This window comes from Gossypium raimondii, chromosome 10 (genome assembly GCF_025698545.1).
Source record: "Gossypium raimondii isolate GPD5lz chromosome 10, ASM2569854v1, whole genome shotgun sequence".
Taxonomy (NCBI): Eukaryota; Viridiplantae; Streptophyta; class Magnoliopsida; order Malvales; family Malvaceae; genus Gossypium; species Gossypium raimondii.
In genome coordinates, this window is record NC_068574.1 from 5,934,268 (window position 1) to 5,946,655 (window position 12,388).

Below are 12,388 nucleotides of genomic sequence, written 5' to 3' on the forward strand. Positions count from 1 at the left end.
TTTTCACATTCTTTCGACATGCTCGGCATGTCCTCAATAATCATATATTTTCAGTAAATGGAAATAGTGTTCCAATCATTCAAATTACCATTGTGTTGGTATCAATCAATATCGTTCAATTTCACATATTTTACGGACTTTCATTGTGCATAAATAACACCCTTTTCAATACACAATATTACAAATATCTCATGCGTTTAAATCATACATAAGCTTAATATCTCAATACATTATATCATTCAGTTAAACATTCTCATATCTCATAACTCAAATATGCAATTACAAACTTAATCAAACATTCATACTATCAAACTACCAATTTTGTCAACATGTCAATATTTTAATGCTCGAAACATACCTGGTTCGGCCACTCGCAAAATCAATAATTCGACTAGTAAGTCAATCCAATCATCAAGCTAATTTATCAAATATAACATGATATTTAAAATTTTCAAACAATTTTATGAGTTTAGGACTCACACCTTATCCTTCGCTTCCTCACAGCACACTAGCGAATCTTCTATTTTCCTTAATAATTTCTTAAACGAACCTAAACCAAAACTCATCATAAATTCAATCAATTCACCATTAAACCAACCCCCAAACATCCACTTATGAGTTCAAACCAATCGTTGAAATTATGACTATTTTATGAATCCAAACTAGTTAGATTCCTTACATTGTATCAATGCAAACCGTATGTACAATCATTCTTTGCCTTTACGGATGATTTGGAGCGTTTGGGTCAGCACCTAATTCAATAATATACTGAAAAATCAGTAGCTAATTGATGATTAAATTCTTTCATTTAATCAATTTATAACATTTACCCAACAACTATGTCGAAATAATAAAATAGTTACCATTAATTGCACTTACGGTTCACGATTTGTGGGTTTCGAATGGCCAATCGATCAAGAACATTTTTCCCTAATTGAAATGGGTTTAAAAGCTGATTAGAAGGGTTAAAAAACTCAAATTAGGGTTGTAAAAATATAGGTAAGAACCATGAAACAAAACAGTTCCTTTTCTTGCCTATAGGTGCACGCACCACCTCTCGCGGTGGCCAAAATTGGGGTTGAATTTTAAAACGGTTTGAGATTTCATTAAAATATTGAAAAATACTTTTGAAATAATTTGAAATCCACCAAATTCCAGATCTGAATATTTTGGTTTTTAATTGACAAAATTAATCAATAAATTGAAGAAAAAGAGACCTTACCCAAGCTAGTCGAGAGAAATGACAATGACACTTTCTTGACAATGTTCCAGATCGATCTTGGAGTTTAGGATTTTAGATTTGGGGCTGATTTTAATGAGGAAAAATGAAAGCAATATGGTGGAGAAAATGTTAACAAATCTTGTGGCAAAAAGAAAAAAAAAGAGATGGTAAAACTAGGTGTAGGCGACGACAACAATGGAGGAAAGGAAAAAAAAATTAAAATCAAAGAGAAGGAGAGGAACGGCTAAGGCAATGAGGAGGAGGATTAAAGGCTGATTATTAGTGAAAAATTAATATTTATACCTAGGCTAACTAGGCTTGGATGTCCTACACATTAAAACAATGGTTTTTTGTAAAAAAAATTAAATTATTTGCATGGGAATGGAATTGAAGTTCGGACTTTAAGGATAAATTCACTAATGTTTAACCATCAAACCAATAACTCCTTCTTGATATAATTTTAAAATATTTATTTAAAAAATAATACATGTCACAAACTAAGGTTTAAGTAAAAATTTGTAAAATAATAAAAATGGTGAGAGAAAAGGGATTTGAACTTGGGTTTCAAGGAACATTTCACTAACACTTAACCAACAAACCAATACCTCATTTATTTCTTAAAAATACATAGATAACCTCAAAAATTAAGGCATCACCACTCTCTCTTGATTCACAAACTCGATTCTACTAAACCCCAATTTTTGGGATGTTACATGAGTAAAAATAACAATTTATTGGTAATTCAAACATTGTAGGCATGTATTAGTCACATAGCATGCACATATAGTAATAATATTATCAATTAAATAGAAGGGACTTAATTGAAAGATATAATTTATTGGGTTTCATATTATTCATAATAGAAGGGACTTAATTGAAAGATATAATATACTAAAAATAGTTTGGGAATTAATCAGGGACTAAATTGAACAAAACATAAAATTTTAGGTAAAATTATAAAATCTAAGAAATAAGGAACACACAGCCATGTAACCAGACCGTGTGGGAAGCCCTGAGTCCTGTGGAAGGGTTACACGGTTGTGTGGCTAGGTCGTGTATCAGACTGTAGTTGTGTGGAATTTACAAAATCAACCTACAAGGGAGACATGACTGTATGGCAAGCCATATGAAAGGTCCTGGACTGTGTGAGAATCGAAAATCTAGGGTTTTAAGGGGAACATGACTGTGTGAGGGGTCGTGTGGTCTATTTGGGTGGCCCACAGAACTGTGTGGCTGGTCGTGTGTTCTTATTCTGAGACATAGCTTGCCCTGATTTACTTGTAAAATAAAAAACACCTTTATCGGGATCACGAATGACGTCCCTTGCGTTCAAATTTAGTCTGATGCACTTGTAACTAGTTCTTCAAACGACATTTAAACACGTATTAAGGTTTTTTTTCACGATCTATCAAGATTACCGAGAATTTCAGCAAGAAATCATTAATTTATTGATTAAACAGATGAAAAATTAGTTTCGAGATAATGATATTACGAATCTTGAAGTTTGGTTGACAAATAAGGCACTTACCGATTCTCGAAAAGATTAGAGATGAATTGACGGCCACACAGTCTGGGCCAATTGGGCCATGTGGACCACACAGGCATGTGCAAAAATCGTGTGTAAAGCCATGTGGGCTCAAATTCTGAATTTTTCCTTAGGGTTGTGTTTATTGTACCAATTGAATGTAGCCCTTCTGTAGGGTCTGTATGGTACAAATTAGTCTATAAATTCTATTTTCTTATACTCTGTTAGAGTTAAATAAGATTTATGTACACATGAGTAATCTGTTGTTTTTTATTACATGATCTTTTAGATGTTAATATTTTCTTATTCTGATGTGAAAAACATGTATGCCATACACGTATCTGATATCTATTTAGTTTTGCATGTGCATTGGGGTGAGAGTTATGATTATGAAGGAAGTGTGGGTTGTTTAATTTATCTGTTGTATTTGGTGGCTCAGCCACTTATATATATCTGTTTCTGGCAGATTATCGCCTAATGATTTGGCAGCTAAACTGCAAATATTTTGAGAAGTGGTATACAGTCACTTAGTAGTGTGTAGGGCTGGATGGGTATTTAATACCCTAAATAGTATGTAGGGATGGTCGGAGATGGTGTGTAGCGGATGGGGATAGGATTTTAATTTGAATCTGATATGCACTGATTTTGTTATTGTTTATGAAATGCGTTTGATTAGTATCTAAACGCATGTATGAAATCGTATATGTTGTTTTTATTATTATAAGTCGCACACTAAGTTCGAAAGCTCATTCTCTGTTTGTTTGATTCCCAGGTAATCCTCAGACATAGAACTAGTCGGTGCAACAGGATCTCGATTAAACACTTTTAATTTGTACTATTTAAAATTTGGTTTATTCTTTTTTGGCACTGTTGGACTATTTCAGACATTTGGGACTTTTTTCGTTTTCAACTTTTATTTTATGTTTGAAACTGTTTAATCATTTTAAAATCATAACTACACTTTCGGAAAAACGTTGGGTTTTCAAAATTCAAACTGCATTTTCCAAACTGAATTTAACTAAGAGTTCCACTACAAACATAAGCGTTTTATAAAATATAATTTAATCGACAGAATCAATGAATTAAGTAAGGAAGATATTTTTATTTAAGATAAATCGAAATTGCTTTATCAGAAGCTTGTGTTATTTCTACGAGGCCAAATGATTTCTGAATTTTCAAAGTAAATCATGGAACTTTTCCAGATCTAGCCGTAACATCTAGGCCAGGTTTGGGGTGTTACATTTGATGGTATCATAACCTAGGTTCAAAACTCGGGCTGTGATTTTTGGATTCAATTTTTGTGAAAAGTGTTTTAAAACAAAATATTATTTCTGGTTAAATCCAAAAAATGAGTTTGTAGAATACCAAGTCTCCAGCACCGATCCTATAAGTACTTCTGTCTTAGCTAAACTTTTAGTTTAGAAAAATACTGTGATATTAGAATTACTCTACTATAGTTAAATACTATAACAACTCTGTAAAATCTTCTGATAAAATTCTGGACATAAAATATTTGGTAACAAGCTTCAAAACTAATGCATAAAATTCTAGAAATGTAGATATTTTACAATGAGTACACATGAAACTCGTGGACGAGGTACCCATAGGCGCGGTGGAAGTCAAAAAGGGGCTCGAACTCAGCCATCCTCGATAGGCAATAAGCCCAATCTGGATACAAGCGAGACTATGGGTACGCCTAATGAAGAGACATGGTTTCAGACTCAGACAGTTGAGGATGATGCATTATCCCAAGCCATGTTAAGAGTTTTTGAGAGGGTCGCTGAGACCCATTCTGGATCTTAAAGCCAAGGTTCAGTAACTGAATGACTCTGATCCAAAGGAGCAGAGTTATTTAGGGGCGTCACTATGGTTGCCTCGACTGTGGCCGAGTATTAGTTGGTGGCCACAGAGAGGATTATGAATGACTTAGACTGCACTCCTAAGCAAAAACTAGAGGGTACAGTGTCATTGGTTCATGATGAAGCCTATCAGTGGTGGCTGACCATTGAGGAGGGTACTAAGCCCGAGCGAATAACTTGAGGCTATTTCTGAAATGCCTTCTAGAACAAGTACGTAGGGGTGAGTTATGTAAATGCTCGTAGTAACAAGTTTATGGGGCAAACTTAGGGAGATAGGACTATGGCCGAGTATGAGGCCGAATTCTTGAGGCTGAGCAGGTGTGCTCAAGGTTCATAGTGACTGACTATTATAAGAGCATCCGATTTGAGGAAGGGTTGAGATACGATATAAAGGTGTTGGTGGCTCCACAGAGGGAACGAGTCTTCGAAACTTTGGTGGGGAAGGTTAAGATCACTGAGGTTATTAAATGCGCGGAGCGCGAAAAGAAAGAGAAAGAAAAAGGCGAAAATGAAAATAAGAGGGATTTGGGTCCTTCTAGCTCTGTTCAGCGGCCTAAGAAACGGGATAGGTTTGATAGGTCTCCGCAAATTGAAGCACCAGTTGCTACTTCTGAGATTCAGTCGTGTGGGGATTGTGGTAGCTACAATCTGGGCGAGTGTTAGAGCAGATTGGGAACTTGTTTACGATGCAAGTCTATGGAGCACAGCATTAGGGATTTCCCGCTCCGTTCTGATCAGGTGCAAGCTCCAGCTCCGGGTTTGGTTTAGCCACATAGGACAATTCAGTAGCCACCTAGTAGTCGTGGTCCGGCCAGATGTGGTAATGGTAAGGGTAGAGGTCAAAGGTCACCAAGCAGAAGTGTTAATCAAATTGAGGCTAAGCAGCCTGCTTTAGTATATACGGCGAGGCACCGCGAGAACAGGGACGTCGCTAACGTTATAACTGGTACATTTTATATTAATTTTGTTTCATATTTTGCACTGATAGATATTGGCTCAAATCACTCATATACAGTGAGTACTATTTCTGTAAATCTAGGAATTCCAATTGAGAGTACTTCTGGTGAGGTTTCTGTAATCAGTCTACTGGGTCAATCGGTATGTGTTAATAAGATTTATAGAAGGTGTCCGCTGGAGATACAAGGTGTTGTATTTCCAGCTAATTTGATGGAGTTACCATTCGGGGACTTTTATTTGATACTAGGAATGAACTGGCTCATGCAGCATTGAGTTAGCTTAGATTGTGCTACTAAGAGGGTAACTCTGATATCTGAGGATGATATGGAGATTATCATGACTGGCGAGCGACGAGATTATCTATCCAATGTGATCTTCGCTTTAGTAGCCGAGAAGTTAGTTCGAAAAGGGTGTGAGGCATTTCTAGCTTATGTGCATGACTCGAGTTCCGTGGAGTTTAGATAAGAAAGTAATTTAAATAAAATAATTATTCCATTATAAAGACAGGAATGACACATTTTTTATATACTCATGATCATCAATTTTTAAAGTGAAACTCAATCCTCAATCTTTGGGAAAATTTTGGACCAAATTTTGTATCCCAACAAATTTAAGAGTGATAAACTGAAAAAATGAAAATCCATCATGATTTTGATAGGACTTGATCCCCACAACTTTTGTCTTTGTTTCCTTCTTTTTAATTTTTATATTATTTCAACTTTAATTTTATGAAAATTATCCCCAATTATTAATTTGCAACCTCAAAAATCTAACCAATGAGTGGTTTTAATTTTGTGAGCTAAGATTGAGGTTTTGAGAGTATCAAAGTTAAAGGTTTAAATATCATATGCAAATTATAATTGAATTTAAAAATATATTTTACCAATTAATTAATTAAAATTAAATTGTTAAATTATTTATTTAATTTAATATTTATAATAATTATTTCTTATTAAAATTGTGGATTTGATTATAACTTTCAAAAATAAAATCTTGAGTTTGCTAACTTGTGGATTACATTTATATTCATTTCTTTTTCTTTTTAATGAAAACTTCCATTCATTTCTTAGTCAAAGCCAGTTTCTCATCGTATGATGAGCCCTTAGAAGGTTGAAAAGGCAAATGATATTTATATAAAAATTTTGGATTAGTATTATGGTTTAATTCAAATATTAATTTAATTAAGTAAAATTATTTTTTATGAAGAGTCAAATAATCAATGAGTATTTATATCTTTTAATAATATTATATAATATTTAAAATGAAATTTGAGTTTTAAAAACTATCATATCTTTATAATAAAAATTATATTTAAAAATAATTATCCACCAATTATAAAAACATAACTTCCACTCAAAAGAGTCAAAATATAAAATTTATGTATAATTTTTAGGAATAAATTATATTAGGATATCTTAAAAGTATAGTTTTAGGCAACAATAAAATAGTGTGACGTCATTAAATTTTAAAGATAACAAAGTATTATTTTACGCTCATCTATATCTAATATCTTCTCCAACTTAATTTAACTTTAATTTAATTAATTAAAATAATTAACTTTTAAATTATAAACAAACATAATTTCTTCTTTTACAAATTTTAATCATTTTTCTTTTTCCCATAATTTAATTTTTTATTTTTGTGTAACCAATTTTTAAAAATAATATGGTAGGAAGGGTCCATAAAATAATTTCTCTATTGATGAGTGTATAATAATAATTTCATGTCTTTAAAATTTGATGATGTGGTAAAATTTTATTACCGCCTAAAACCTTAATTTTAGGAAAATCCTAATGTAAGTTATTCCGTAATTTTTTGGTATTCTTCATATCTGTTTTATAATTCATATTCAGAGGTTTGTAACTATCTCTCAATAATGTGCATTACCATTACATTCAATACTAGTTAGTGTATATACATTATTTTAACCCTCATGGAGGTGTTACAATTTTTAATATATTTTTTTATATTTTCAAGTAGGTGCCTTAAATTCTAGTAAAAAAATACGCCTAATAAATATAAAACTAACATAATATCTTCAATTAACATGTTGTAAATTCATTAAAATGCAACCAAATAAAGTAATCCGTTATAAATCAAGATATTATTTAACTCATCAAGTTACAGCCACACTCGATTACTCCTATATTTCAATATAGATTACTCTCCCACTAAGCCTTTTCCCTTAAAAGTTTAGTTGCAAATTAATAAACAATCCAATTTACTTAGGCAAATCTAATTCTACAAAAGTAGCCACTAAATAAATCTTCAATAAAGAGTATATTGGAAAAGTTTTTCTCGACATCAAATATTTTGAAAATCAAATTTTTTTATTTATTGGAGCTTCGATCAAGTTGAAATTTTGGATACAATCTTTACTTGGCTTAATTCTTGCATGTTATGTCTTCAATAATGGGTTGCTAAAAGTCCTCAAAGATAAACAATTAAAAGTTTGAACAGCTTTGGTCAAAAAATGGCAACTAAATAAGGCAATTTATAATTGTCTGCTAGATGTTCTTTAAGTTACAACTGGTGTTGCATCCGACAGTTATAACTGGTGTTAACTCATAACATAATTAATACATTTATAATTTATTGTTTGGGTCAATATTTAATATATTGTTGATGAAAATTTTAATTTCATTTCACCAATTTTTTTAAAATTTCACAAGGGTTTAATAACTATTACATGTTTTTCTTTTAATGCATCCTTAAAAAAGGTATATCATTTTATGAACCTTACTTGTAGAGTCTAAATATTTCACCAACAATATAAAAAATTTCTAATTCTAATTATATTTAAAATTTTGGTTGTACTTATATTTATGGTAACAACTAGGATAAAAACTTTAATAATAAAAAACAATGAGAATGTAAATATTTCCAACCTTTTGATCAAAGCCATAAATTTATATGCAAATCAATAGCCAACTTTTGTTTTCTTTACTATTAACTATTTCAATACTTCTATTTTGATTTAGCCTTATCTCGGTTAGACTATCTGTTTAAATTTAAAGCTTTCTTGAAATTTAGGAGAATTTAGATAAAAATTAGCTTGAAAAATAAGTTTAGATGAAAGGATTAAGTTTAAAATATGGACTGGACTAGTACTTGAACATTTGAGATTCGAGCCTAGTCGACTCTTTTATAAATTTGTAAAAACTATTGTATTATTTTTATATTATATAATTTATAATCCATAAAAATTTAAATCTATACATTACTACAATAGAAATATTAAAAATGTTTAGATGAATATATATATAATTTTAATAAATAAAATATATAAAATTAATAATACTCAATTGAGAATAATATATTAAAATTAATATGAACGAGTTTAAAATGAATTTGAATTAACTATTTATAAATATGAGTAGAGTTATGTTTTGAGTTAGGCTAAGCTCATGCAAATATTATTGTTAAACTCAACCCAGCCCATAAAAACTTCTAATTAATATTATTGTTATAACAATCAGAAGAACATAATGATATAAGTTGTTGGATTCATTTCCTAAAGGAAAAATATTGGAAGTGGGAAGCAAATAGTAAAATCCCAGCAACGAAAACAAGGGCACGTTCAAAATGGGTGCTTCAAAAGGATCAAACACTTGATATTTTCATCTCAAAGTTTGTTCAATTTCCCACCTGTTTGGAAAGCTTTGGATTGATCCCTGAGGTTTGGAAAGGCTCAAAGAACTTGCTTACAATCTTTTGCAGCTTCCGCGTAAAGACAAAATACAAGATTGGAGTTCTTTTAACTCCGATGTTAACCTCCCAACTCCATTTCCCTTTTCTTCAACATCTCCATGGAACTCTGTAAGCATTGAGAAGGTGGTGTTTCCTTCAAAATAACAGCTTCTAAGATGCAGGCAAACAATTTACAAGCATATTTATCATGTTTCAAAAGCTTTCATAATAATATAGACACATATTCCGGTACGAGTATGGATCATGAAAACTTTTCCTTAAAAAAAAAAAAGAAAAAGAAAAAACATGGCCTGAGCTTTCCTTTCATAAAAAATTACAAAGATGATTAATATATACGAAAGTACTTAAACTTGACAACTAATACTTACTTGCTAGAACTGTCCATGGAACGAGCTATCTGTCCAAGCCCAAAGGTTCCCCCGAAATTTGGGAGAATTTGGGCAAAAATATTACGCTCGAAATATGATGAGCTTGACAAAAAAATTAGGCCTGTTTAAAATATGGGTCAATCTCGAGCTTGAACATTCAAATCCCGAGTCTGACCCAACTTGTTTTTAACTTTATAATACTTTATATTATGTAATTTATAACACATTAAAAAAACTTATACTAAATATATAATACTACTCTAATATAAACATTAAAATAATGTTAAGATCACAGTATTAAAAAATTAAATAAATAAAATAATATATAAAATTATTAAATATTAAAATAATATCATATAAATATTTTTAAAAAGAATTAAAAATAATATGAGTGGGCCTAAAATGGGCTTGGGTTAGTCTTTTGCAAATATTGTGAGTTTGGATAAAATTTTATATTCATATTTTGAGTCGAGCCGAGCTTGGACAAGCATAAAGTATGTTAATATTATGCTTAGGTCCGATGTGACCCATGAGCACCTCCATTACTTGCTACTTGAATTTTTGTTTTGAACTTAATTAATGTCTAAACTTGAAACTATAGTATGATTGTACGAAGCAACTTTAAATTTTGTCACATTATAAAAAATAAAAAGAAAATATATATAACCTTTTATAAAATTTAAATATTTTATTTTTACCACGTATTAAAATATGAGACTATCATGTGTAACTATATTAATAGTCGTCATATTTTAACGATGCATGTTAACCCTTCCAAGACATACACTTTTTTTTTTTTGGAATTTTATAATTCATTATTATTATGAGGTGATATTAACAATTTTGGCTTCAAAATAGCTTTTTAAGCATGTGGCAAGCATTTATTGGATGCTTATTATCACGTTAATTTTTAAAGGAAAATTTATGAGGTACTAATTTAATAGATGAAATGAAAGCAGAGATATGAAATTGATAAATGAATTCTCTAAATACCTAAATAGTAATTTACCTATTATAGAAGAGCCAAATTAGATATTAATTATTTAAAAGAAAATTTGAATTGTTCTTCTGTTTGATCGCCTGTAGTTGTTGCCTATACTTCAATGTCTCAATCTAAAAGAAATGGTCTGCCCCCACTCCCTGGCCTTTCATCCAAACGCGCCACGATATCCCAATTTAATTGTTTTAACTTTTTACTATTTCCCAGCATTATTTCCCAGTAAATTTATTAATTTATTTAATTAATGGAATCATACAATTTAGGAAAAAAATAATAACCACTCATCACATATGGTGAAAGACAAGCTCTATTAACACAACAAATGCTTTAGCCTTAGCATCAATGACACGTTGACAATTGACTTTGTCACAACTCAAGCACGACATATCTGGAGTGATTGCAAGTACTTAATACGATAAGAAAATCAACTCTGGATGGTCCAAAAGCAACGAGCAAAAATCCACTAAAGAATTGAGCATTCACCAAACTAGAGAGGACGATAACAAAACTATCCTTAAAATCATTTGTAAAATTAACTAAGGTTACATGCTTAAACAAGACTAAAAAACGTGCTACAAAAGAAGACAAAAACTTCTAAAACTAAAAAGTTATTAAATAATGAAAAAATAAACAAAAAAAATATAAAACTTAAGACAACACGTGTCCAAATTGACTCGTGAAATCATTTATTATTATGAAATACTCTCAAAACAGAAATATATTAAGAAGCTGACGAAGAGCCACCCACTTTCCAAGAAAAATTACTGGTGGGCGGTGAAGTTTTAGTGAGCGGCAAGCACTATCATCTATCCATCACAACTTGTGAAGGCAACAAAAATACCCACAAAATAGATTTTCAAACTGAAAAGAGTGAAGACACATGGAGTGAATGAGAAGCAGAAAGAAAGAAAGGGTTGATGGGAGCGAGAAAAAGATGGGGGATAGCCAGCCCAGAGGCTAGTTCTACTACTGGACAAAACAAAAGATAAGAAGTAAACAACTTAGAGAAAAAAAAAAGAAGAGGAGTTTTTAGGTTTTTAATTTAATTTTTAATTCTTTATTTAATGAAAAATAATTTAAGTTTTATTAAATATTATTTATTAATTTGAAAGATCAATTTTTATTAAGTTGTAGAATCAAATGAAGATTTTAAATTGATTCAATGAGTAATATGAATCATTAAAAGTAAAAAAGAAAATTAATTTTAATGAATCAATTACATATACTAAAATCGATTAGCAAGTAAATGTGCTAATCAATCAATTAAACCTATTATTTAAAAATAGGTTTAAATAAAATTGATATTTAAATTATATTAATTTTCTTATCTTATTACTTGAATTTTTTATTAAAATTATACCTAAATTATATTTTCATTATTTAAATAACTCCTATTATTAGGTCTGTTAAAAACAATCAATTAAAATTTGCCACAAGGCACAAAAAGATGCATAAGTATTATTATGTATTTATTTATGTATAATATACATTGCTAGTGGAATAAAAAAAACTCTATAAGCGGTTTTGGGTTGATATCATTTGTTATAAGGGTATAACAAAATAAAATTTAAATAATTAAAAAAGATACTTGGTATCATCTTAGATTCACTTGTAGAGTATTTTACTCTACTCATAGTGGATAGAATAATTATCATGTCATACCCCAAAATATAGAGGTATAATTGAAATAATTAACTAAGAAATGAAGCATGCTTGATTGTTAAATAGTTAAGTGCCTTCCCTAGA

General features: G+C 30.5%; 1 long non-coding RNA gene across 1 annotated transcript; it reads right to left on the minus strand.

Annotated features, from left to right (window-relative positions):
- Window positions 1-9,004: 9,004 nt before the first annotated feature.
- On the minus strand, window positions 9,005-9,729 carry LOC128033626 (uncharacterized). The gene is made up of 2 exons (XR_008189608.1): window positions 9,643-9,729; window positions 9,005-9,407 (listed from the first exon to the last, which is right to left on the minus strand). It is a non-coding gene; the product is annotated as an uncharacterized LOC128033626 (long non-coding RNA).
- Between the last annotated feature and the right edge of the window lie 2,659 nt (window positions 9,730-12,388).